The following is a 26,022-nucleotide window of genomic DNA, read 5'->3' as shown; positions in this document are numbered from 1 at the left end:
GCTGTCTGGCCTGGGAATTTCCTGAGCACCAGGGTTAAACTCGCGCTCCACTCGAGCTAGCAAAATGGCCCTTTTTTCATCTCAGACTATAGAGTTAATTGAATTACTCGCTATTCATGCAGTTTGTAGCCTTGATTCTAAAGATATCATGAACGGAAGGGGGAGGGGGAGACTTTCTAGGGGACTCTGGGTAACCGTGGGGCCTGCGTCAAGGACGTGACCCCTTCCCTGAGTGGAAGGCAGTTCATGTTCTGCAGCATGGTTTGCTTTCCTGCCCCTCTGTTTGCTCTTGGTCATTTTGGAGGAGCCTTCTGGGGTTCCCCAAACCTAGAGGGCAGCAGGATTCTGGAAGATGCAAAGATGATGTCTCAGAGGCTATTTTTGCCTATTTTCTAAAATTTGGAATCAGAGCACGGAGTTGCTTGCATTTTTTTTTGTTCACTTTTTAAACTTTTGGGTTTTAATTTGTACTATGATCTGGGTGAAGTTTAAAGTTGCCACTTAGCTGTGGGGCAGCCCCAAGAAGGTTTCATTCTGTTTTCCTTCCCAGTGACTCAGCTTCTAACCGAACCATTCAATCCAAAGGGCTCATCCCAGCTGTTTTGAGTCAGAGGATTCTTTCTTGGGCTGAAGGTGGGGAAGGAATTAACTGCAGGAAACTGGGGAAGAGAATCTGCCTTTCAATGAATGTCTCATCTGACTCTGGTGTGTGGGCAGAGGTTTCCAGAAAAGTTCACGCAGCAACCTCATCTTCATCCCATCTTCCTGGTATCTCTGGGCTGGTCTTCCAGGTCTCCCCTGGATAGAATGAACCCAAAGACAAGTGCAAAGCACACAAGAGACCCAGCTTGCCTCATATTTACCCTCTAGCATTGAGATGACTCAAAGTACCAATGAGCTTCAAAATTACTGACTTGCTTCTGTTTGGGAATCAATGGCCGCTTCCCCTACTCATGTACCCCTGTCCTGGCCCAAGGTTAAAACCAGGTTATTTCTCCAATTTATTGGACCATGGCCACACGCTTTCATGTATGCGTTATCTGGGGCTACTTTTGCACTGCAGGTGTAGAGTTTAGTAGCTGGAACAGAGACCACAATGCTCTCAAAGCCTAAAGTATTTACTTTCTGAAGATTTATAGAAAATGTTTGATAAACCAGTGCCACAAAACAATCCTGCTGAGGTTCAAATGCTGCCTTTCCACACGTAAGCTGGATGTTCTTGAGCAAGTTAGACTTCCTATGCCTTAACCTCCTCATCTGTAAAATGAGAATTATACTGCAGCTGCATATGTTGTGTGTGAGGGCCAAGTAATTCAAATGTATGAAGTGTGCTTAAAATAGTTTGTGGCACATAGTTAGAATTCTATAAGCATTATTTGTCATTGTTATATTTTGTCTTTGAAAAGGTTCAATGATTACATATTATGCTGGTTTGAAAAATTGTCAGTAACAATCTTTATTAAGTGAGAAAGTAATTGAAAATATGAAATTGATTATCAACACATTGTTTTATGTAAGTCCCACAAATAAAAATGCAGGGAAAATATTTGCAGGGCAGGAATAGAAATGCAGACATAGAGAATAGGGTTGTGGACACAGTGGGTGAAGCAGAGGGTGGGACAAGTTGAGAGAATAGTATTGAAATATGTACATTCAGTTCAGTTCAGTTAAGTTCAGTCGCTCAGTCATGTCCGACTCTTTGCGACCCCATGAATCGCAGCACGCCAGGCCTCCCTGTCCATCACCAACTCCGGGAGTTCACTCAGACTCACGTCCATCATTACCATATGCAAAACAGACAGGGGGAAGTTGCTATGTAACACAAGGAGCTCAACCGAGTGCTCTGTGACAACCTAGAGGGGTGGGATGGGGTGGGGAGTGGACGACAGGAGACATATGTGTATTTATGGCTGATTCACGTTGTTGTGTGGCAGAAACCAACACAACATTGTAAAGCAATTATCCTCCAGTTAAAAAAAATGCATAGGGAAAAAAATCCAGGTTATTTCTCCTATAATTGTTCAAGCTTGTGTAACAGTTTGGAACATTATTAGTAGATAACCCCCCCCTCTCCCTTTCTCTCTCTAGATGGAAGGAAAGTTTGGTACCACGTGATGTTCAATGCCCCAGCTGGAAACATTTACCTTGTTTAGATCCAACTTCAGGAAAGTTTGGGATGCTATCTCTGCACGCCCTGTCTTTGATCTCAGTTCTCAAGTGTGCCCACGGAAGCAGGCCTGAGGGATGTGACCCCACCACAGAATACCTGGAGTACGGAAAGATTCCCATTTGGAGACATTCATCATTTCTCATCATAGAAGCTCATAAAACCCATCTTTTGCTGTCTGACAAGGTATGAGATAATGAAGGAAGACTGCTTAAAATGTAAATCATTTGGATCTGTTGGTAACACTGTTTAGAATTAAATTCATTTGTAATAGAACTTCCGATCAGAAATGAGCAGTTTCCCAGACAAAGCCATCATGAGTTCCATAATTTCATATGGATGCTTCAACACTAATGGAGCTGGTGCAGTTCACTTGATAATGCTCTGAGCAGAAAAGATCATTTTTCCTAGTTCTGTAACCATGCAAACATGACGGCAGATCACTCACTCCAGTTCTTCCTGTCTGGTGTCCCAGAAGAGTACATCTCACACCTTACCTGGAGAGAGGTGCTCCTCCCGGGGTGGGAGAAAACCCTCCCTGAGATCAAAGAGTGACCTGCTGAGCCTCCAAGGGCCTGACAACAGTCAGGGTCCCTCCTTAGGCTCTGGGTCTCTGCTGTTGCCCTTCCTCTGTCCCACATCTGGGAAGGGCCAGCTCAGAACCCAAAGTGCTTCCAGAGGCTAGACTCCTCCAGGGCTTTGTTTGGGCTCCTTCATGAAGCCCAGTGCCCTCTGCAATAGGATGGGTACCGCTCAGGGCATGTGACATGTTTAAGTTGCTACAGAGGCATGGCTATAACTGATATTGAGTCACATATCATTTTTCCTTCAATCCATTTTCAAGGTTTCTGATTATGTCAAAGAGAAATTCTTCTTTGGTGTGAAAGTGTTTTTCATACCTGAACTCACATGTTTGCTAATCTTCTTTTATGAAAAAAAAAAAAACAAAACAAAACAGAGGACGGGCCTTGAACTCAGAATATTATTCACAGGACAGTATCCAGCTGCAGCAAAAAAAAAAAAAGCTACTTTTTAAAAAGGTATTTATTTTGTAGTTATGTTTTATTGTGACAAATGATACTAACTTTCCTTTGTGGTAATGACAAAGATTCCTTCTAAATAAATTCCTTTAAATAAGAAGAGTCTGTTTAAGAAGAGTATTATGTAAGTATGAGTCCAAATGATGCTGGTTAATGGGAATGATCTTGAAGGTGCCATGTAGTCTGGGAAACTGCCAGATTGCTGTAAGGTGCTGGAGGCAAGAGGGCAGGGCTTGTCCCCTAGAACCTATCATTGCACAGAATTCACTGCATCTTAGCACAGATTCAAAACTACTTAAAAAATACCACTGTCTTATTTTCTGTTTGAAAAGGGTATCAACGTTCTTCGTAGAAAATTTGGAATATATAGAAGACACACACTCAAAAAGCAAAGGAAATAAAAGAAGAGAAAAGGAAGGAAGTGAAAAATCCCCTAAGAGCCCATTTGCCAGAGATAGCCATTACTAATGCTGTGCTTTATTTTCGTTTGTCTTTCAGCATGTATACGTAAATGGGGGCTTCCCTGGTGGCTCAGTGGTAAAGAATCCACCTTCTCTGGGTCAGGAAGATCTCCCAGTATTCTTGCCTGGGAAATCACATGGACAGAGAATGACAGAGAATCTTTGTCATTGCCCCAAAGGGACGTCAGTAACATTTGTCACATATAATGTCTGCTAATTTTTTTTTTTTTTTTGCTCATTTTCAAATTGGCTTGTGTTCTTTAACTGTTGAGTTTTTAGGATTCTTTGTATATTCTAGATGCTAGTTCTCTGATGGATGTGTGATTTGCAACTCTTTTCTCATAGTTGGGTAGCTTCTCTTTTTATCCTAATCACGTGGCATTTGCACACTCCCAAGTTTTTACTTTTGATAAGGTCCATTGTGTCGATTTCATATACTTTTAAGCTTAATTGTATGCCTGCCTTAATAATGAGAACCAATGCTGCGTTAAAAATATGTATTTCCTGAGGACCTACTAAGCCCCACACACTTGTTTAGGGTGGGGGACACTGCAGACAGAAGAATGTACCGTTCTTGCTTATATGGAGTTAGACAGATAAGTAAAAATATAATTTCAGAAGTACTTCTATAATTGTCCTGGTGAAAAATGGTCTCAAGAAAAAGAGTAGGGATTCTAAGAGGATGAGACAGAGTCTGAAAAGACTTGCTTCCCTGGAAAAGCATCGTTTGCAGAGAATGAGGAAGAGCTGGCCAGATAGAGCAAGAGGCGTGGGCACAGGGACCAGCCTTGGAGTGAGGGACCTGGCGTGTTTGAGGAGTAAGACAGCCTGTGGAGGGGCAGGTCTTACACGGCTGCTGTGTGGTACGGACCAGGCGGCACTGTGGGCCTCGGCGGCAGTTGGACTTCACTGTGAGACCTCCGGGAGGCAGTGAAAGGTTTCGTAGGATGAAGGACCTTTGTGAACCACTTACTGAGCTTTGCAACAAACAGCATCATCTTTGTTTTACAGACATCTCAACCTTGCATTCATGTGAAGGGGAAGTTGGATACTTAGATGAGCTGTTGACTTATTTATGGATCCTGAGTTCTAGAAAACTCCGTACTCAAAAACGTCACTCTAGAAATTTCACTTTCTGTCAGGTTATGCAAAATGGTTTAACTCATGAGCAAGATACCAATACCTAGAGGAAAAAAGAACAGCTTTGGGGTCTTCCCTGGTGGTCTCATGGTTAAGAATCTGCCTTGCAGTGCAGGGGATGTGGGTTCAATCCCTGGTCAGAGAACTAGGGTCCCACATGCCACAGAGTGACTAAGTCCGAGCACCACAGCTAGAGAGCCCACGTGCTGCCTGCCACGTCCCACACGTTGTGTTGGGCCACAGCTAAGACCCAACACAGCAGCTAAATTAGCTAATTAAAGAAAAACAGCTCTGGCAACTTCTGATGCAAGTTAGATGACATCAAGGATGGCCAGAGGGCTGAGGTTTCATGGGTGTACATTTTGGGGATTGGATCATTTCTGTTGGTTGCTGTCAAATGCTAGGACCTGCTGTGCCCTGGGGGAAGGTTAAGGATGAGATGGGAGTGGGGTGGGGGGGGGGGCCTGGCTGTGGACAACAGGTTGATATAGATGAGGCTTGGAAGTGCATGTGGTGACTGGGTCATTGTGGGGTCGCCTTCTTGAATTTACTTCTGTGTTAGGGACCATTTCTTTGCACCCTGAACTAAGCAAAATTCTGGAAATGCCAGCCCCCTGGGAAATTGCTTCGCTTCACCCCTCTCCCCATCTAGGGTACCAGGCTAGTAGCACTCTAGGGCTGTGTTGAGACAAAAGGACAAGAGTAAAGAATATAAAGGGTTCTGGAGGTTACCATGTGCCCAGAAGTCTCACTTGTAAAATCCTGGGGACACACCCTCCTACGCTTTAGGGGCATGGCACTTAGCCTGAACCTGTAGTTTGACCTGTGAGGTGCTGTAAGGTCTCGGATGGCAAAGAGCTTGTCTTGAACCCTAACAGTGTCCTGAAGGTGTGTTGGAAATTGGAGGTAATGCTTTATGGGTGTTTCTCGTGCCACCCCAGGATGCACCCAGGGCTGTGTGAGGTGGTTGACATCTTGGTTCCACGGTGCCCTCACCCCCAACCTGAGAGAGGAGGTGGGAACCGGGACGATCATGAGCTCCTCTGAGGCTGCACACCCACCGACGTGGCTCTTTGTGGGGGTGGAAGGGAATAGGCCAGTTGTAACACCCGCTGTCAGCACACAAACTGCTTAATTTCAAAATCACACCACAGACAGAATTAAAAACATCACACTTGAGTTAAAGTGAGCGAAACAAAGAGAAGCATTTTCAACACAGAGCAGAGCGACCATGTGTAGTGTGCTCTGTGGGACCCGGGAGCTCTGGAACAAAGTCTTTCCTTAGAGATGCCTGGGAGGCCTATTAAACAAACAGATAACCTGTAACCCTGTGCCCATCCCCAGTTTAGAATAACTGATATCTGCTGGTTACTACTCATTTTTTCCCTGGCTGGCCCGTCATGTAACATTTGGCCAATTGTTGACTCACGGCTGCCGCAAACCCACCTTTATTTTAACCATGTAGGAGATGTGAGAGGGTGGGGCGGAGAATTTGCTGATACCTGTGGTGCCTGCCTGCCGTGAGGGTGGAGATGCTCCCCCAGCCTCGCCCCCGTCTGTAGGGCTCGGCCCGCCTCCCCCGGTTGCGATGTTCAGCACACAGTTTACAGTGCAGTGGACTGGAATGGACGCATTTAGACATTCTGTTTGACTCTTAGATATATATATTTAAAAGTAGACACAGCTTCAGATGAAATGCAAACCAGCAGCTCAGGGTAGTGGCAGCCCGAGTATTTGGAACGTGTCTGAAATACTTAATGGAAAGAAAAGCCTGAGTCACCGTTGGACTTGGAGGGTTTCATCAGGCTGTGGGATGTTATCCTAGACTGGAATGAATCTCCCCAACTCTGGACTCCTTTGAACACTTAACGCTTCTCCTAGGGCAGGTCCCTACCATTCTACCTTCTCTATGTTCATCCCCTGGTCATTTGGGGGTGCCTAAGCGTTGTTCCTGGGGAGACCAGAAGCAAGATATGGTCCTTGGCTGTTTATTTCCACACCTCTCTGTCGCCCTCCCCTGGATGCACTCTGAGTATCTTGAGGGCAGAGGTAATGTCTTGTTTGTCTGTGTATCCTCTGGGCAGAATTTAGTGCCTGGCACTATCTGTGGGCACCCAGAGAGCATGGAGTTGGAAGTGGCATAGGAATGCTGGCCTTTCCTCCTTCATCCTTTGCTTTGCTGCCATGTTGGGTTCAGCATCCACTCCTTCGGTCAATACATTTCTGGCTGCCTCTGTGTGCCCAGCACGTCGCCGGATGCCGCGATTGGGTCATGCAGTCAACCTGGGTGTGTGTGTTGGGCTGTCTTGGGGCTGCCCTCACCATGGGTAGAATTTCTGGCTGTGCTGTGACTGCCTCAGTGGCTTTGGGCAGCTAAGACCCCTGGATAGGGTAGAACAGGTAGCGGGGAGGGACACTTAGAACCCTGCCTGTCCCTGAAGGAGATAGTAGGCTTACGCATTTTGGAGTAGGGGCCCCCAAGCTCTGGGCCATGGACGGTACTGGTATGTGGGCTGTTATAAGCCAGGGTGCCCAGCAGAAGGGGAGCAGTGGGTGAAACTGAAACCATCCCCACCCCCTAGGGACCGTGGAAAAATTGTCTTCCACGAAACCGGTCTCTGGTGCCAAAAAGGTTGGGGACTGCAGTTTTCAGAGCACTTAGGAGATTCAGTGCATGTCCTGATTTACTAGTCCGGAGAACCTCTAATGGGTGAGTCAAACGCTCAGATTTTTAACAGTTTAGTTTTGGAGGAGGATTTGCAGGTGCACACAAGGTCCAAACAAGAGATCCAAGGGCTCATACCATGGTTGACACACATTTCTAGCATGGTTCAGCCAGAGGTGGGTCCCTGCAGTGTCCACCCAGGGACCAATATAGACCACTAAGCTCACTCTTGAGCTCCCCTTTCCCTTGACCTTCTCCCTGGGGAAGGATGGAAAGCTGCAGAAATAGGACACAGGGCCCCGGGAGTTGGGGGATGAGTGCCTCATGTTTGAGGGTTTACGGGGCTTTCAGCCTTCCTCGGGGGGAGTTTCTGGAATTGCCATAAGGCAGTGCCCCAGCTTTGGCACGGGTCTTGCTCCTGGCCGGAACAGGCGTTCGCCCCGCTCCCCACCCCACACTGCCCCCCAGGCCTCTCTCTGAAGTCCTCCCAGTCATGTGGGCTCTGAGCTGCCCCTCCCCTCCCCAGTGAGATGCTTCCAGGAATTCTCACCTTCCCCAAACCACGAGGGGAAGCCCCTCCTTGCCTCATTTGACTCGATCACACTGCTTCTTCCTCTCTGAAAACTCAAAACAGAGAAGTACACTGTGGAGGAAAACTTATTTTTTCTCTCTTCACTCTGGAAGCCAGCCTTGATCCGAATGTTCCTATAGCAACATTAATTCTCCAAGTTGCACCTACTGTATAATAAGTTATATATATAGAAGACCTACTGGGGTCCAAATACCCCATATGTGCAAGCGAATGAGTTAATGCTGCCGTGAGAATTAGCAATGTTCCGTTTCCTGATTTTCATGCTTTTAAAGTTGCAACCTGTGTTTGCTGGGGGGCTCTGGATGGAAGCTTGGAGGAGCAGTGGAGGTGGGTGCAATTCTGGCAGAGAACTGCCTCCACAGCAGATCGAAGGATGTCTGGAGAATTTTTGCGTCTCGAGATGGAAATAGACATGGGGATGCCAGTGTCCTTCCTAGTTGCCACGAACTTTTCCTCAAGCTCAGCTCTGGCTGTCTTGGCATCCATGGTTGTCTGATGGTGAAGCTGGGCAGTAGGTGTTCAGAGTAAGAGAAGAAACAGGTAAGACAGACAGACAGGGCCCAGTCTCTTTGCTGCTTGTGTCCTGGGGGTGGGGTTGATCCTAGGCCAAAGTTTCTGCCCCACCTCTTTCCTTACAAGTTGGTGGAAAATAAAGCCTTGGCTGTGGGAAAGGTTTGAATCCCTTGTGGGTCTCCTGGAGGTTGTTTGTATTGGCTAGCCTCTGTAGTGTTGGTAAGAAGCTAATAGCCATGATCTTGGTAAAGATGATGATGGCTTACATTGAAAGCCTTGTCACAGGCCCGGCTGCTGCTCCGAAATTCTGTGCAGTGTGTCCTTTACTCTTGCAACAAGATCTGTGCATCTCCCATTGTACAGATGGAAATATTGAGGCGTAGATGCAGTTAGCCAGTAGCACTGGAGCTGGAGGAAGAGCTCTCAAGCCTCTGTGACCAACAGCACGCTCTATACCTTGCTATGACAGGTGCTGATGGGGGCCCTGCAGGCCTGGTGACTCTTGGCCTGCTCTTGCCTCTTTTAAACCTTCCCCTGCTTCCTTCACCTGGGACCTGGGAGCCCACAGTTTGCCTTTAATGCACAGGCTAACCCTGTAGTGGTGAGATTCCTTCCAGCTGGATAGGATGCTCTGAGGTGGGTCGTGAGATGCGGGGAGGCCGAAGGTCTCCTTGGGCACATGTGTAGCTGACTGCCCCTCTCCTCCAAGATCCAGTGGACACGGGGACCTAGACACTTCCTGTCTGGCAGTTCAGGTGTCCCTCATCATCTCTGGCCCTGCTTGCCCTCAAGAAGCTTTTATGCCGAGCTAGCCCGTGGCCTTGGTTTGGGCTTCAGGCCCCACTGGACCCCAGGCTAGGACTCCGAACACCACCAACCACCAGAGGGCGCCATCTTCAGTCCACTGGCTGCTCTCAGATGGGAGCTCAGGTGTGAACGTGGGGTTTTAGAAGAATTACCTTAAAACCGGACAGTGAAGAGTCCAACTCCTTTTTGACTGTTTCTTCCTGCATTTAATGAGAGGCCTTTTCCTACTCTGCCTACAGCCAACAGATACCCTGAAGGGGTGTAAAACTCAATAGACACTCAGGCAGATAAAAAAACTCGTAAAAGTTCTTGGTTTGAAATCTTCTTTTATGGCCCTGGATGGGAAGTGTTCCTAGAAAGCTGTTTTGGGAAATGAAATGGTCCATTTGTCCCCTTGAAAAGCTGAGCTGAGCCCTGGGGGGCCTCTGTGGTCCCGCCTCTGCCTCTGGCCCTCTGGCAGGATGCCCTTAGGAGGGATGGACCGCAAGTGAGGAGCATGAAAGGCTGCTCCTTGGACTCCAGAGCCTGGGGTGGACACCCTGCATGAACCTGCATCCTCCCAGGGGCCACCCCCCAGCCCTACTCCATGCTGCTCCCCACCCCCATCCCTGCTAGGAGGCACAGGGCAGTGAGATGCTTGCCAAGAAGTGCCCAACTTGGTGCAGATGGTGGGGGACCACAGTGGTACTGAGGAGAGACTCAGGTGGACAGGACATGGCTTAGCTCATGATCTCATGGCCTGGTGGGCAAGCCTAGTAGGGGAATGGCAACTGGGGTGTGACCTCAAGCTCTCATATTTGTTGTTTCCCCACCTTCTTCATCCTGACTGGACAGGATTTTTCTTGTGGAAGGGACAGCACAGCAGAGCACAGGGAAGTAAAAGCCTATTCCTGATTTTCTGAGTTTAAACATCCATTAGTTCCTTTGGGTTGTCATAATAAAATATCACAGGCTGAGGAGCTTTGTTATTATTGTTGTTTAGTTGCTAAGTCGTGTCCAACTCTTGGACTGTAGCCCACCAGGTGCCTCTGTCCATGTGATTTCTCAGGCAAGAACACTGGATTGGGTTGTCATTTCCTTCTCCAGGGGATTTCCTGACTCAGGGATTGAACCCACATCTCGTGCACTGGCAGGCGGATTCTTTACCACTGAGCCACCAAAGAAGCCCTAAGGAGCTTAAACCACAGAAATTTATTTTCTCACAACTCTGGAGGCTGGAAGCCCAAGATCAAGGTGTCAGCAAGGTTAGTTTCTTCTGAGGCCTCTCTGTTTGGCTTGTATATGGTCATCTTCTCTCTGTGTCCTCATGTGGCCTTCCCTCAGTGTGTGTCTGTGTCCTAATCGCTTCTTATAAGAACACTAGTCATATCGGATTAAAGCCTACCCTAATGAGCTCATTTTAACTTAATTACCTCTTTAAAGGCCCTTGCTCTTTAAACCTGAAATATTCGGGTTTCCCTGGAGGCTCAGCTGGTAAAGAATTCACCTGCAATGAGGGAGACCTGGGTTCAGTCTCTGGGTTGGGAAGATCCCCTGGAGAAGGGATTGGCTACCCACTCCAGTGTTCTGGCCTGGAAAATTCCATGAGCTGTAAAGTCCATGGGGTCGCAAAGAGTTGGACACAACTGAGCAACTTTCACTTCACTTCTCTGAATATTCACATTCTAAAGTTCTGGAGGTTACAACTTCAACATACGAGTTTTCAAAGGTACAAAGAGCTTGACTGATGTAGCTTATTAAGAAAAAAATATTGCAAACCATCAGTAGTAACTTGATTTATTTTTGCTATAATATTAGTTATTAAAAATGATAACAAAATTTAATAATACTTATATGGAGAAAAAGGAACCGTCCCTCATACACCACAGGTAGAAATGTAAATTCATGTAGCCACTGTGGAAAATAATACAGATGTTCCTCAAAAAAAGTAAAAATAGAACGACCATATGATCCAGCAATTCTGCCATTGGATATATATCTGAAAAATCCAAAAATACTAATTTGAAAAAAAACAAAAAATAACAAAAAACAACATTAATTTGAAAAGATACAGGCACCCCAATGTTCATAGCAGCATTGCTTACAGTTGCTAAAATATGGAAACAACCAAAGTGTCTATCGACAGATGAATGATAAGCAAAATGTATATATATGATGGAATACTACTCAGCCATCAAAAAGAATGACATTTTGGTATTTGCAGAAACCTACATGGACTTGGAAGGCATTGTTGTTGTTGTTCAGTTGCTCAGTTGTGTCAGACTCTTTGTGACCCTATGAGTCTGCAGTGTGCCAGGCTTCCCTGTCCTTCACCACCTCCCGGAATTTGCTCAAACTCATGTCCACTGAGTCAGTGATGCTGTCTAACCATCTTGTCCTCTGTCGTCCCCTTCTCCTCCTGCCCTCAATCTTTCCCAGCATTAGGGTCTTGTCCAATGAGTCGGCTCTTCGTATCAGGTGGCCAAAGTATTGGAGCTTCAGCCTCAGCATCAGTGCCTCCAATAACTATTCAGGATTGATTTCCTTTTAGGATTCACTGGTTTGATCTCCTTGCTGTCCAAGGGACTCTCAAGAATCTTCTCCAACACCACAGTTCAAAAGCATTATGCTAAGTGAAATAAGTGAGACAAAGAAAGACAGATCCTATATGATGTCCCTTATATGTGTAAGTCTGTAAATCACAGCTGGTGAATATAGCAAAGAGGAAGCAGACTCACAGAAAAGAGAATGATGGTTGCCAGTGGGAGGAGCAGTATAGGGTAGGGGAGTAAGAGGTACAAACTAGTAGGTATAAAGTAAACACAAGGATATATTGTACAACAAGGGGGAATAAAGCAAATATTTTATAATAACTATAAATGGAATATAAAGTTAAAAGTTATGAGTCACTATATTGTATGCCTGTAATTTATATAATGTTATGCATCAATGATACTTCAATTAAAATATTTAATAACACATTGAATTCTTCCAATGTGCGAGGCATACTGTGCTAAGTATGGTCCCTACACGATTTCATTTAATCTTTATAACCACTCAAGGAGAAAGATAGTAATATTCTTGACTACAGATCTTACAAAAGTAGATTTAAACTCCTTGTGCTTATAGCTTTTAGACAACTCTAACACCAGGTCTCATTTACAAATTAGAAGCTAACAAAATTATAAAACCAATACATTTGAAAATGAAACATTTTTTAATGGAAAAGATGATGCTGTTTTGTTGTAATGAATTCACAGCTTTTAACATGATTCTGGGACTGACATATATGACCTAGGTTCTTTCCAGATTGTTAAGATTGCATATCTTGGGAGTGGGGTGGGGACATTGCTGATTCAATTTTTCCACCACTTTGTTTAACTTGAAGCATCATCGGTGTCAGCATGGGAAATTCTTTCTTTGCCTCCTTCTTCCTTGACCTCTCTCATTCTTTGCTGAAGAGCAAACAAAGAGAAGATAACTTCGTAACAACACGTGAAAGTGAAGCTCTAAGACAGTCAAGTTTAACAAGAAAATACCATTGATACAGTCTGATGGATCTGAGATAGCTAAAATTTCAAAGCAATATAGAATCTTAAAGGTTTGACCCTGCCCCTCCAGCAAGGGACGTGAATCTAGAGCAGGGGTCCCCAGCCTCCAGGCCCAGGACAGGAGGTGAGTGGCAGGTGAGTGAGGAAAGCTCCATCTGCCATTCCCCATCATTGCCGTTATCACCTGAGCCATCCTGCCGCTCCCCATCCTCCCTCCACCCCGTGGAAAAATTGTCTTCCCCAAAACCAGTCCTGGGTGCCAAAAAGTTTGGGGGCCACTGATCTAGAGAGAAGGAGCAGGGATGAAAAGAGACGAAGAGTGTAGGAGAGAAGAGAGAGGAACAGAGGGTGAAGACCCCAGATGTCCACCTGGGTGAACTCCATGTGGACCCAGAGGTGACTCAGTGGAGGTAACCATGGACATGTAATGTGCTGTCTCCTGTACTCTTCTGATGGATCCCAGGTCAGCCTTCCAGGGCGCGCATCCCCTCCCCACTCTGAGGCTGGAGTAACACAGGGCTTACACTCCCATGAACAGAATCCTGTAACTCTGCTTGGCCTTCCCTCAGCCCCCAGGCCCATTCACTCTGGCCCCCGCTCTTTAGTCTTTGCTGATTTTTTTTTAAATTTATTTATTTATTTTTGGCTGCACTGGGTCTTCGTTGCTTTGTGAGGGCTTTGTCTAGCTGTGGTGAGTGGGGACACTCTCTAGTTGTGATACTTGGGCTTCTCATTGTGGGGGCTTTTCCTGTTGTGGCGCAAGGGCTATAGAACACATGGGTTTCAGTAGTCATGGTGCATAGGCTCAGTTGCCCCACAACACATGGGATCTTCCCAGACCAGGGATTAAACTCATGCTCCCTGCGTTGGCACACATTTTCTTAACCACTAGACCACCAGAGAAGTCCTAGTCTTTACCGATTTGAAGAGTGTGCTTTCTATCCCAACAATGGAAAACACAAACTTGGGATGGAAATCATTTGATAGTTGATAGGTGATCCAGAATATGTTTGTATTCATTGTTTTTTTAAAAATGGAAATATAGTTGACATATTACTACAATGTCATGTTAATTATTGCTACATAGCAAAGTGATTCAGATACACACACATACACACATATATATACATACACACACACACACTCACACACACATACACACATGGGTGGCTCAGATGTTACAGAATTTGCCTGACCTGGCTTTGATCCCTGGGTCAGGAAGATCCCCTGGAGAAGGAAATGGCAACCCACTCCAGTATTCTTGCCTGGAGAATCCCATGGACAGAGGAGCCTGGTGGGCCACAGTCCATGAGTTTGCAGAGTTGAATACCACTGAGTGACTAAGCACACATACATATATACAAACAATCTTTTTTAAAATATTCTTTTCCATTATGGTTTGTTTTAGGATATTTTCATTCTGTCTTTTAGATGGATTTTAACTGATGTGAAAATACTAAAAAAAAATATTGACAATTACCAGAAGGAGGTATGGACTCTTGACAACATATCCACGGGTCTCAGTTTGAGAGTCTCACATGTTGCCTACAGGAGGAGTAAGTAGTGCCCCAAAGATAGAGGGAAAGGCTTTTAAGTTTGTGGGGCCATTCACTGACTGGGCAACTTCAGGATGGAGCCCTCAGCCCTCTGGGTCTTAGTTTTCTGAAAAACAGTGGTATTCACAAATGGCTGCTGCTGCTGCTAAGTCGCTTCAGTCGTGTCTGACTCTGTGCAACCCCATAGATGGCAGCCCACCAGGCTCCCCCGTCCCTGGGATTCTCCAGGCAAGAACACTGGAGTGCGTTGCCATTTCCTTCTCCAGTGCATGAAAGTGAAAAGTGAAAGTGAAGTTGCTCAGTCGTGTCTGACTCTTCGCGACCCCATGGACTGCAGCCTACCAGGCTCCTCCATCCATGGGATTTTCCAGGCAAGAGTACTGGAGTGGGGTGCCATCGCCTTCTCTGATTCACAAATGGCGGCAGGGGCCAAATGTGACCACAGGACGTGTGTATGCGACCTCTATCAGCTGGGGTGGGCTGCACCACTGGGCGGTGTGGTACGTGGAGGGGACCGCCGTTGTGTGGTGTCTGGGGTTGATCCTTCTGTCCCAAGGTCTGGGCATGGCGGCAGCTGGTGGGGGCAGGGGTTCTGACTCCTGTTGGGGCACCTTCTGTGATGAAGTGAAGTGAAAGTTGCTCAGTCGTGTCTGCCTCTTTGCAACCCCATGGACTATACAGTCCATGGAATTCTCCAAGCCAGAATACTGGAGTGGGTAGCCATCCCTTTCTTCAGGGGATCTTCTCAACCCAGGGATCGAACCCAGGTCTCCCTCATTGCAGGTGGATTCTTTACCATCTGAGCCACCAGGGAAGCCCTCTGTGATGAGAGAGAGATGAATGGAATGTACCCCAACCATGATGTTTGATTGTAAAGGTGAGGATGTGAGTGATGGCTCCTGGAGAGGTTCACGCGGGGGGTGGGGGGCACAGGAAACCTGCATCGTGCTCAGGGACCCCAGAGCCCAGCCTTCCTGGAGGAGCTTTCTCTGCTAGGATAACCTGGGACAGAATCCCCCAACTAAACGTGGGCCAAGGCATGCCTTTAGGGCAGGGCAGGAGGAAGGCACTGGGGGCTTAGCGAGGCATCTTCCCTGGAGGCCGCCTTTGGAGGCCCGGTGAGCAGGTACACCGTCCCCTCCAAGACGTGGGCATGGGTAAAAGTAGTGAGTTCACAGCTGCATGGGCTGGGAGGGGCCCTTGGAGTTAAGCAAGGTGGCTGGAGTGGGCAGGGGACAAAGCAAGATGAGGCTGCAGAGATGAGCGAAGGCCAGAATCAGGTTGGCTAAGTTATGTCTTGCTGTCACAGTGGGCAGTGACCCACCTGGCATTCCATTCTCCATAATGGGGGTGGAAGGGATGCAAGTCCCAGACTGAGAGCTTGCATGACCTCCTGCGGCAGGCACTGCTTTCCCCTCCTCCATCTTCTGGAGCGCTGGTAGGCTCTACCTGCAGTTCCAACAAGGACCTGAAGGGGGTGTCCCACCTTTCATCGTCACTCTTCAGTCCTCCAGCCTCTGAGGCTTTGCTGTCTCCATCTGTCAGCAGGGCTGTGTACTGAGTGCGTGTGCTTGTCATGGGAATGTGCATGTGGGGGTGATGATGGAGGACTGCAAAGACAGGAAGATGAAGCTGGGACAGAGCCCAGAGGAAAGGCCTGGACACAGATGCTCACGTGCAAAGGGAAATGCCTGGGGACCAGTCTGCTGCAGACACCATGGGGTTAGTCCCCAAAGGAGCTAGGCTATGCCCTCCCCTTCTTGCTTGAAGTCTCTGCTTCTTGCATGGCTGGGGCACAGTTTTTTCCAGAGTGTAGTTGCTAGGTGTCTGTCTGTGCATCAGATCAGAGGCTGCGGAATGGACTCTTCCAGCCACCTGCTGCCCTCTTAATGAGGGGTGCACATGAGACCCAGCTCGGAATAGTTTCCACCCCCGGAGCTGGCAGGGCCCCAGGTTAACTTGGTGACTCCGGGCCAGTACAACAAATTTACTGTTATTCCCGCTTGGTAATTAACACCCTTGCTGCCTGCTCCAGCAGCTGATGCAAGAGAGATTTAAGGGAATATTTTAATCTGAAATCTAGCGGCGGGGAGATAAGAGTGGCGTGGCGAGGCTGGGCTGCAATCGACATATTTATCGTCCGAGGCTGACCATCCAACGAGTGAGTTCTGCTCGTCAGTTCAGATGGATAGCTAATCACTTTCTGTGTTTATGATTTCAATTTCTGTCCTTCGTGGGGTTGTGGTGAATTAGCTTGGTGCCATTTTCTAAAATATCAAGCATTTTTATACATTAGGTATAGTGAATGGCAAATACTTGATGTAAAGTCTGCAGTTTTACTCCATAACCAGATTGTAAAATATGAACTGAATTAATCATAACTGCGAAGACTAATGGTACGTTTTCTCTTATTTTATCTTTAGTGCCTTTCAGATCATGTTTTAAAACCTTCCCCGTCTGGCGTTGGGAACGCAGCCGCGGCTTGGTGGTGGATAGCAAGAGGCAAAGGTCAGACCGGAGGCTGCACAAATATTGTGTGCTGGATTTATTGTTTTAATTAAGAGCGTGGCAGTTCATCATAAACTGTTTATGGCGTTTCTGCACAGTGCAGCATTTTGAAATCAGCTGTTTTAATGAAAACATAATGTCATATCTGTCAAAGTTCTAAATATTTTGAAAGTGAAATATGGAAACAAGAACTTTGATTCTAGGCTTACCGAGATTAGCTCATTGAATTGCTTTTAAATCCCTTAAGAGGGTCACATCATGGGGACCGTATGGTTTCATGTAGGTGACTGGGGAAAAAAAAATTCTAGGAGGTTCTCAAGCTGGTTATTTAATAGTGAAAATACAAGTTGAAGGTTAATGGATCAAGAAACCAAACCATTACGGTTGGCGTTGGGGTTTTCGATTAAAGATGCAATAATGGGTGTGCAGGGCCTGGATGCTAAGCTGTTTGGGGAGGCCTAATTGTGCTGAGAGGGAGCCGGGAACCTCTCAGGGTAGGAGAGAAATGGAGGCGCCCCTGTCCTCCTTTTCCAGGGGTGAAGCTTTGACATTGCCATGTTTGCAACTAATTATTTATAATGACCTCAAAGATGATGAGGTTTCATGGACTTTTCAGGCTGAGCAGTTTGCAATCCTAGTAATTCCCTCTCATGGTCGCCGGGCATCTGTGTAGACATGTCAGCCATTCCTGGTTACATTTGTTAGGGGGTCGGATAAAATATTTGTCTAATCTGGAAATTGTATTTTTAGCTGTACTCTCATTGGAAACAGAAATTAAGCTTGTCATTAGATGCCGGGCCACAGGAGTTGACTGAACAGGGTAATGTATGTTATATTCTGTGCTATACTTGGTCAAGTTTCATATATATCGTATTCCACATTATTTTATTAACTTTAATATCTGCACTTCCTATTACCAGACATGCCCCTCATTCAAAGCACAGAGGCACAGTTCTCTAATCAGAAGTGACAGGCTATATACTTTCTCTCAGCCATTACTTGGTAGCCTAGAGCAAAGAACTCTGTTTCCTTGAAAATGTTTTGAATTGGGTTATTTTTATTGAAGTATTAAAGTAATTCTTCAGATTTTAGGCTATTATTTAAGTACTTTTGGGAGAATACAATAACCTCCAGATTCTATAGGCTTTGTTACTTTAACAATCCGAGCTGCTAAATGCATCTTTTTAATGCTGGTTATATAAGTGTCTCAGAACTCATCTGACCAGCGGAGGCTAAGAGCATTCAGGTAATTATAGAAAATTAGTAGGCTAAATTAGTTTAGGAAAGTACAGAAGTACAATATCAACAGTGCTTGCACAGTCTAGGCCTTGCTGGCCAGATTTTTCAGTGACAAATTGGCTTTTCTGATGATTTTATCTTTGTGCTTTGGTAATTTGGTTGAAATAACCAATTGATTGGGTAAGAAAGCTGAGCTTGGGTGTGGGTTGGTGTAGTCTGAGAATGGATGGATGACTTCAATATGAATTCTAATCTGTGATGTTGGAGGAGGTGGCAATGGCAAAGGTTAGACTTTGCCCTGTGAGTTTGATCAGGAGAACCCATGGCTGGATGGCCCCATTACTGGGGGCTTCTCGGGGGTCCCAGCTCAAGCCACAAGGAGATCTCATGAGCACCTGTCTATAAGTGGCCACATTTTACCAACAGCGTTATAAAGAGAAGCCTATTCCCACGTACTTCCTGAATCAACATGCTCCTGACACCCACATGGGCAGAGTCTTACTGCACTTTGGGTGCCCAGTGATGAGGGAGTCAACAGAAGTTTAGCAAAGGACTAGACCTCACTGAACACTCAACACTCACCAAGCCACCAGTATTGGGCACATTGTCTTATTGAATCCTCCTTGTACTGGCCTCCTTTCCAGGCAGCAGAAGCCAAAAGAGAGGATCCCATCTGCTCGAGGCCAACTGAGCAAAAGGCAGAGTTGAGATTGGAACTGAAGTTCATTGTCAAGATTCTTCTGCTCTGCCATCTCCACCGAACCTGATGAAGTAAAAGAGATTCCACTTCATCTTTTTCCTTTTGTCAAGTCTCAAGTTGGTTTTGTTTGCAAGCCGTCATTTCTTATGTGACTCAGAGATGAGAAGACGTCAAGAAGCTTTTAAGAAGTATAGTTTGCAATATATAACTACAATCCAAGAAAATCAGTATTAGACCACTGGAAAAACACCTGGACCCACAAGCCTCCAATATACTCATTAGAATTAACTTACTAGTGTGGGAAAACTGACATGATTAACTCTGTGCTAACTGTAAATCTGAGAACCTGCTAGATATCCTGGGACATATTTGGAATTCATTATAAACCCCACAAAACTCTAGCCAATAATCTAGGCATTCTGTTCTGAGATCAAGCACATGAAATAGAAAACTTCTGACACTTGGTAGGATTGTGCATACAAAAAATAGGGAAGTAGGGACTTCCCTGGTGGTCCATTGGTTAAGACCCCACGCTTCCAATGCAGAGGGTGTGTGTTTGATCCCTGGTTTGGGAACTAGATCCCATATGCCAAGCAGCACAGTCAAAAATAAATAAAGTCCAGATTTAATCAATTAAAAAAAAAGAAAGCAGTGTAGAAAATAGGGAAGTGTAAATCCTTGGCAGATTTAAAAGCAAAAGTGGCTTTAAAAGCAACCAGCTAGACATCAGATAGAACTGTTTGGGTATCACCATTTGGTGACCACTCTGGATGTCATGGTTCTAGCCATCAAACCAGGGCATGGCCCAACATGTTGAAATGCTGTGGTTGTTCTTTCTATTAACCTACATGTGTGCACCAATCGAGTGAGGTTTACAAATGCATAAAGCCTTAGATCTTTATAGTAGGTTGGCACTGGTTACCCTCATTTTACAGATGAGGAAATTACATTTCGTTGACCACTTAGCCTAAGGAATCCAGTTAAACAAAGCACAGTTGAGTTGGAGACAAAGGGAGAAAAGTTTTTAAGGAAAGTGCTCGAAACATCCTTTGTTGTGTGTCTTGCTTGGGGACTGTCTTCCTTCTGCTGTGATTGGCTCTCTGTGGCATGGTTTATCACCACTGGCAGAGATGGGGGGTGTTCACCAAACATGCTCTCCTGTTCTCCCAAATTTCCCAGCTCCCTTGTGAATACAGAGAGTATGCCTTATTCTGGTCCAAGGGCTGCTGCCAGGCGAAAGCATCGAAGCCCCTTTGTATGGCTACCCATGGCTCACTTCCTTTGCTCATCAAGGCCTCTGTTAAAATGTAGGAGCCACAAGATCAATACAGCCCGGACCTCTGAGTTCCATGGAATGTAGACAGCTGTCCTACGAGTCTCCCATAAGCTCACTGTGTTTTGTGAAAGCAAGAAAGGAACACTGTTAAGCTAGTGAGCTTTGGGGGTTGTTTGTTACAGCAGCACAAGCTTGTGCTATCCTTGCTTGCACAACTCTCTAAGCATTGGTTTTGACAACGTCTCCCCTCTTCCCAGGGCCCAGAAGTGGAGGCTTGTCGTCCTCCTCCCTCCATCTGGTTGGCTTTCGCTCAGGGATGACTGACTTGTCACGAAGCCATTTGTGATCTCTGTATTAGGAACACGTATAAGAATGAATTGTACTGTTTGTGTAGATGTCTCCATTGACTCCTCCTTGCTGAAACTGACTGTAACAAGTGGTCGGGGTTTCCACCTGAGGGTAATTCATATTTATTGGGGCTGCCACCGACTCCTGATTTCATTTGCATAAACTACCCAGGACAGAAGAGGAATCTCCCCGGACCCTGTTTATCTTGTGGAAGTGGAGCTTACTCCAGAGGGTGGATCACTCCTCACATGGGCCTCTCTCTCCATCCCTTTTAGCGATGAATAATCATCAGTCATCAGGAGAGGGGATTAAAAAATAGATTTATGGCTATTTCTAAAAGTCAGAACTAGAGGATGAGTAAACACAACAGATGTATAAGGATGTAAGTAGAAACACTATTTTACAATAACATGCACGGAAACACGTTTATGTCCTGGAAACGATGAAAAATAGCTCTCTTTAAATGATTTAACATTTGCTCTTCCTTATATACAGTTGAGCTTCCAGTGAGAGAACAAAGATGCTCACAGCTCTCTTGGCTTTTGTGAGACTCTCTCTGAAAATCTTCTGGAATGTTCCATAAAGCCAGTGTATGGTTCAGCAGGACTTGGGGTGGTTCTTGGCACACATATACATGCATATTGTCCTATTTCCCCATCTCCCTCATACATGTGGGATCACCACTGGAGCGCAAGAGATCTCACGGCCAGAGTCAAAGAAGAAGGTCGTCTGGAACAAAGTCTGTTAGTGATGCTTCCTTCTGGAGACAAAGGAGGGTGTGCCTTCTCACCAGGAGCCGGCCCTGTGTGCCTGGGGTTGTGCTCCTGTGAAAACTCCATGTTCAAGGCCACTCTGGGTAGCTCATTTCTGCTGATGGTGGCAGATGACAAAGCATTCATTGGAGGAAAGCTGATTTCATAGTTTTGGCCCTTTACAGAGGCCTCAAAATGTGGGCTGTGTGGTCGACTGGATTGATCACATGGAAAAGGATTCTAAGAAAATGTGCTGATCTAGACACCTAGACATATTTCATAGTCCTTGAAAGTGGGTAATGTAGTACCTTTTTTTAAATTATGTATTAATTTACTTTTGGTTGCCCTGGGTCTTCGTTGCTGCCTGTGGCCTTTTTCTCTAGTTGTGGCCAGCAGGGGCTACTCTCTGTTGCCGTGCATGGGCTTCTCACTGTGGGGGCTTCTCATTGTGGTGGCTTCTCTTGTGGAGCGCGGGCTCTCGGTGTGTGGGCTTCAGTAGCCACAGCACACAGGCTCAGTTAGTTGCGGTGCATGGGCCTTATTGCTCTGTGGCATATGGGATCTTGCCGGACCAGGGATCAAACCTGTGTTCCCCTACACTGGCAGGCAGATTCCTATCTACTGTACCAGCAGGGAAGTCCTGTAGTATCTTAAGTGGTGGATTCTTTGGAAGGGTTTTGCCTTGGGGTTTCTGAGGACCTTAAAGACCAGTGGGGTGTGAAGCTGGCAGAGTGAACCTCTGCAATGATGTGGCTCAGGGGTGGTGACAGCCACATGATGTCACAGCAGAACAGATATGAAAAGCCAGCTGACCAGTCCAGTTTGGTCCACACACTGGGGATGAGTATCTTTTCCTAGAATTGACTTCTTAAAGTCACCAACTGCTTGTTTTGTTGTCTGGGTGACTGTAGGTTTTAAAATTTTGGTTCCGGAAGTTCCCTGGAGGTCTGGTGGTTAGGACTCACTGGTTTCACTGCTGGGGCCTGGGTTGAATCCCTGGTGGGGGAAACTGAGATCCCGTAAGCCACACAGCATGGCCAAAAAAATAAAACAAAACAAAATAAAATTTGGTTCAACCCAGTGATTGGGGAGTGGTACGAGAACAGCGTGTTTGGAATGGAGAATGGAGTTGAGGGTCCAGGTCTCAGATACCTTTGATACAAACAGATCTCTTCGGGGCATAGCTTGGATACTGGAGGTATGAGTTAAAAAAAATTTTTTTTTATCGGAGTATTGTTGCTTTACAATGTTGTGTTACTTTCTGCTGTACTGAAAAGTGAATCAGCCATGCGTCTACACGTATCCCTGCTTTTTTTGGATTTCCCTCTGCTTTAGGTGACCTCAGAGCATTGAGTAGAGTTCCCTGTGCTATACAATATGTTCTCAGATGGATCTAGAGGTTGTCATACAGAGTGAGGTAAGTCAGAAAAACAAATATTGCATATTAATGCATATATGTGCAATCTAGAAAAATGGTACAGATGAACCTATTTGCAAAGCAGAAATAGCAACACAGACGTAGAGAACAAATGTATGGACCCAAGGCAGAAGGAGAGGGTGGGGTGAATTGGAAGGTTTGGATTCACATACATACACTGCTATGTATGAAATGGGTAACTGATGGAGGTATGGTTTTTATGGCTCTCCCCCCGATCCTTGTGCAACTAACCAGGTTTTATTTCCTTAAGAAAGTGGTCTGAATGAAATTTACATGTGATCACAAAATTCCCCTCAGAAAAATAAGGCCAGAATTTGCAATATTTAGAAATGAGAGGCAGACTGTGTGGCTTGTCATCTTTGTTTTGTGCACACCAGATCACAAGCACGTGGGTGTGTGTGTGTGTGTGTGAGCGCACATGGGTGTGACGCCTCTGTATCATTGCCAGCTTTGGAAATCTGTGACAGAAAAATAAGATCACATAGGTGTGTGCTCATTCTACACGTGTCAAATCTCTGGTTTCAGGATTATTGAACTGGCTTCCATCTTTTTCTCTTCTGCAGGGGCACTGAGCAACCTTCATACTAATGCAATATTAAGGACCGCATAATTAGCCACCTTAATAAATTTTTTCCAAGATGGATAGGTGATGTTTGGCTTTCTTCAGAAGAAAACCTTCCTCTAATAGTATTCTGAGGGAATCTACGGCAAGAACAATGAACAGAAATATCTGGAAATATATTAAGATAGATGTGCATATATTGGACATTAGCATCATACACTAAGCATATTGGGAATATGCTTCAAAATATTTCAAACATTGTTGACCTTTGTTATATAATCCCAGGCTTGGGGAAGCATATTTGCATAGACTTAGCAATATATTGTAAATAACTACGTAGGACACTGTGTATTTTTCCTTAAGATGCAGTATTATAAGCAAGACATTAAATTATGCCTATCAGACAAAGCAGCCGGATCTCTACATTTTTTTATAGCACATTCTATTGGGAAGACATCCCTGCTTCTAAAAAGCACATGCATTAACTGCCTGATTCATGTGGTGACATGTGGCATATCCAAATGCGTTATGGATCTCTCAGGAATAAAAACAACATAGCAAAACCATCACCTTGGGATGTTCATTGAGTGAATATTTTACAGACACACTCCTTTTATATTTATATAATAATTTAGTGTTATGACAATTTTTTTAGCCGAGTTGGCAGTTTTTCTTTTTTATAATGGTATTATATTTGTGAGCCTATTAAGTGCATATGGGATAAACTACAGAAAAAAGTATTTTTCATAATTCCTCAGGGTGCTTGTAGCAAAAAAAAAAAGCATATTGGTTTAGAAAAATGTTAATAAAAGGTCAAGCAGAACTTTCCAGTGCTTAGCATGACAGCAGTGGCAATTTTGAGGCCTTTTTTGAATTGTATATCGAGGAGACGTGGGGATTTATGGGGCTTCCAGGAGGAAAACGGCGCCTAACGTCCTTTCTGGAAGAGAGACTGACCCTTTGCCAGGGCTGGTGAATTTTTAAACAAAGAATCGAAACAGCGTGTTGCTTTCCCCTCTTCATCCTTGTCTCCTCAGCCATGAGCCCAGGCTGGTCTCTGGCTTGGCCTGGGTCCCCAGGAGCAGCACTGGGCGGCTGACATCGGGGCCGATGCTCTGGCACCTATCCAGCTGGGCATCTTTCCAGGAGCTGGGGAGCCAATGCTGAAAACTGGGGTTCTTCTCCCCTTTTCTATCCTCTGAGGTAGAACAGCACAGCCACCCCTTCAAACCAGAGGGACAAGGCGGGTGCATCCGGAAGGCTGGGGCCGTGCCCACCTGCAGAGCAGGAGTGCCGGGTGGTCCAGCCGATGGCCCACGTGGGACTCCCCCAGCTCTCGCCCGACGCATCCCGTTTCTCCTGTGACCGGCACATCAGGTAAGAAAGTGGAAAAGCGCTGCATTTCTTAATCTCTTTCTCTCTTTCCTTTCAAAGAACTTATAAAGGCACAAAAATAGAGTGTGGTTATTTGGGGATTTTTATTTAGCGGTTGTCTGCATTTTAGCATGTTTCAGGCAAACCTATCCACTGTGATTCTGACCAGCCTCAAATTACACTTCCTCAAAATAGACATGTTCTCTGTGGAGAACTGGACAGGGAGTGACTGCCTTGGAACAGATCCAACCTGGGTCCCCAGTGGTGGAAGCCCAGGCACCCAAGCGCCTGGACTGGCAGGACCCACCCTCCCACGTTGTTCGGCAGTGGCCCTTGTGAGAAAGGTGGGGAAAGTCCCAGGATCCATAGGAGATGAATGGATGATTTGTCTCAGGATCTGCCTGATAGTTTTGTGTGTCTCATCAGCTCTTACATCCCGTCGGCGCTGCACTTAATGTGTCATTTCACAAATGACAGCAGAGTTGCTCATCAGAGCCCAACCTGGCTCCTTCCTGTGGGAAGAGGGGGCTTGTCTACTGGCACCGACTGGTCTAGCGGGCAAGACCCCCAGGGCTGGGAGTTGGGGCTCCAGTTGAGTTGTGGCATCTTAAGTAGGGAACCGCTGACATGCAGTTGTCTGTTTTCCGCCTGTGATGTCCATTCCTGGATGACCAGGTACCTCTTTACATGTGCCACGCTCTCAGCCGGGTGCCAGGGACACCAGGGTTGGTGAGGTGCTCTGTCCTTGTCCTTGTGGCTTCAGAGACGCTTCCCCACGAATGCTCAATTATAGCCGTGGTGCGCGCAGTGAGGACAAAGCCCTGGGCCTGTGACAGTGTGACGTGGCAGGGCTGAGTTGAGGGGGAGTCGCAGAGGTAGGGGTCATCTCTATTTTAAAATTTGAGATTTTGCTCATACAGATTTCCCCCATTAATTTAGATGTTTAAAAATATTGCACTTATCCCAGTTGTTGAGTGTTTGGCCCTGTTCCTGTGAATCAGGGCGACTAGACCAGGTCTGGGGTTGGTGGAAAAGATGCCCCCGAGGAAGAGGGGTTGGCCTACAACCAGATGCATGGCTATTGAATGACCAGGAAGAACATCCCAGAGAGAGGGACATGCATGCTCTGTTGTAGATGCAAGAGGGCTTGGTGTGCTCAATGTGAGGCAGAACAGAGCAGAACAAGGGGCTCGGTGAACCACCTCCCCACCCCCTCAGACATTCAGGGCAGTTACCTCCCAGCAAAATGCCCTGTGACCTCCGTCCATGGCTTCCTGTGAGCAGCACGCTCGTGTCCCTCACCGCTGGCTTGGTTTTCAGAGGCGTGAGTAAGATGTGCCAGGCCGCAGGTGTG

General features: G+C 46.1%; 1 long non-coding RNA gene across 1 annotated transcript; it reads left to right on the top strand.

Moving 5' to 3' along the window:
* The first annotated feature begins 2,094 nt into the window (after nt 1-2,094).
* On the top strand, nt 2,095-21,212 carry LOC123330456. Its single transcript, XR_006546419.1, has 4 exons — nt 2,095-2,353; nt 16,895-16,979; nt 17,730-17,799; nt 18,863-21,212. It is a non-coding gene; the product is annotated as an uncharacterized LOC123330456 (long non-coding RNA).
* Nucleotides 21,213-26,022: the final 4,810 nt, after the last annotated feature.

This window comes from Bubalus bubalis, chromosome 18 (assembly GCF_019923935.1).
Source record: "Bubalus bubalis isolate 160015118507 breed Murrah chromosome 18, NDDB_SH_1, whole genome shotgun sequence".
NCBI lineage: Eukaryota > Metazoa > Chordata > Mammalia > Artiodactyla > Bovidae > Bubalus > Bubalus bubalis.
This window is presented reverse-complemented; position numbering and strand designations above follow the sequence as displayed.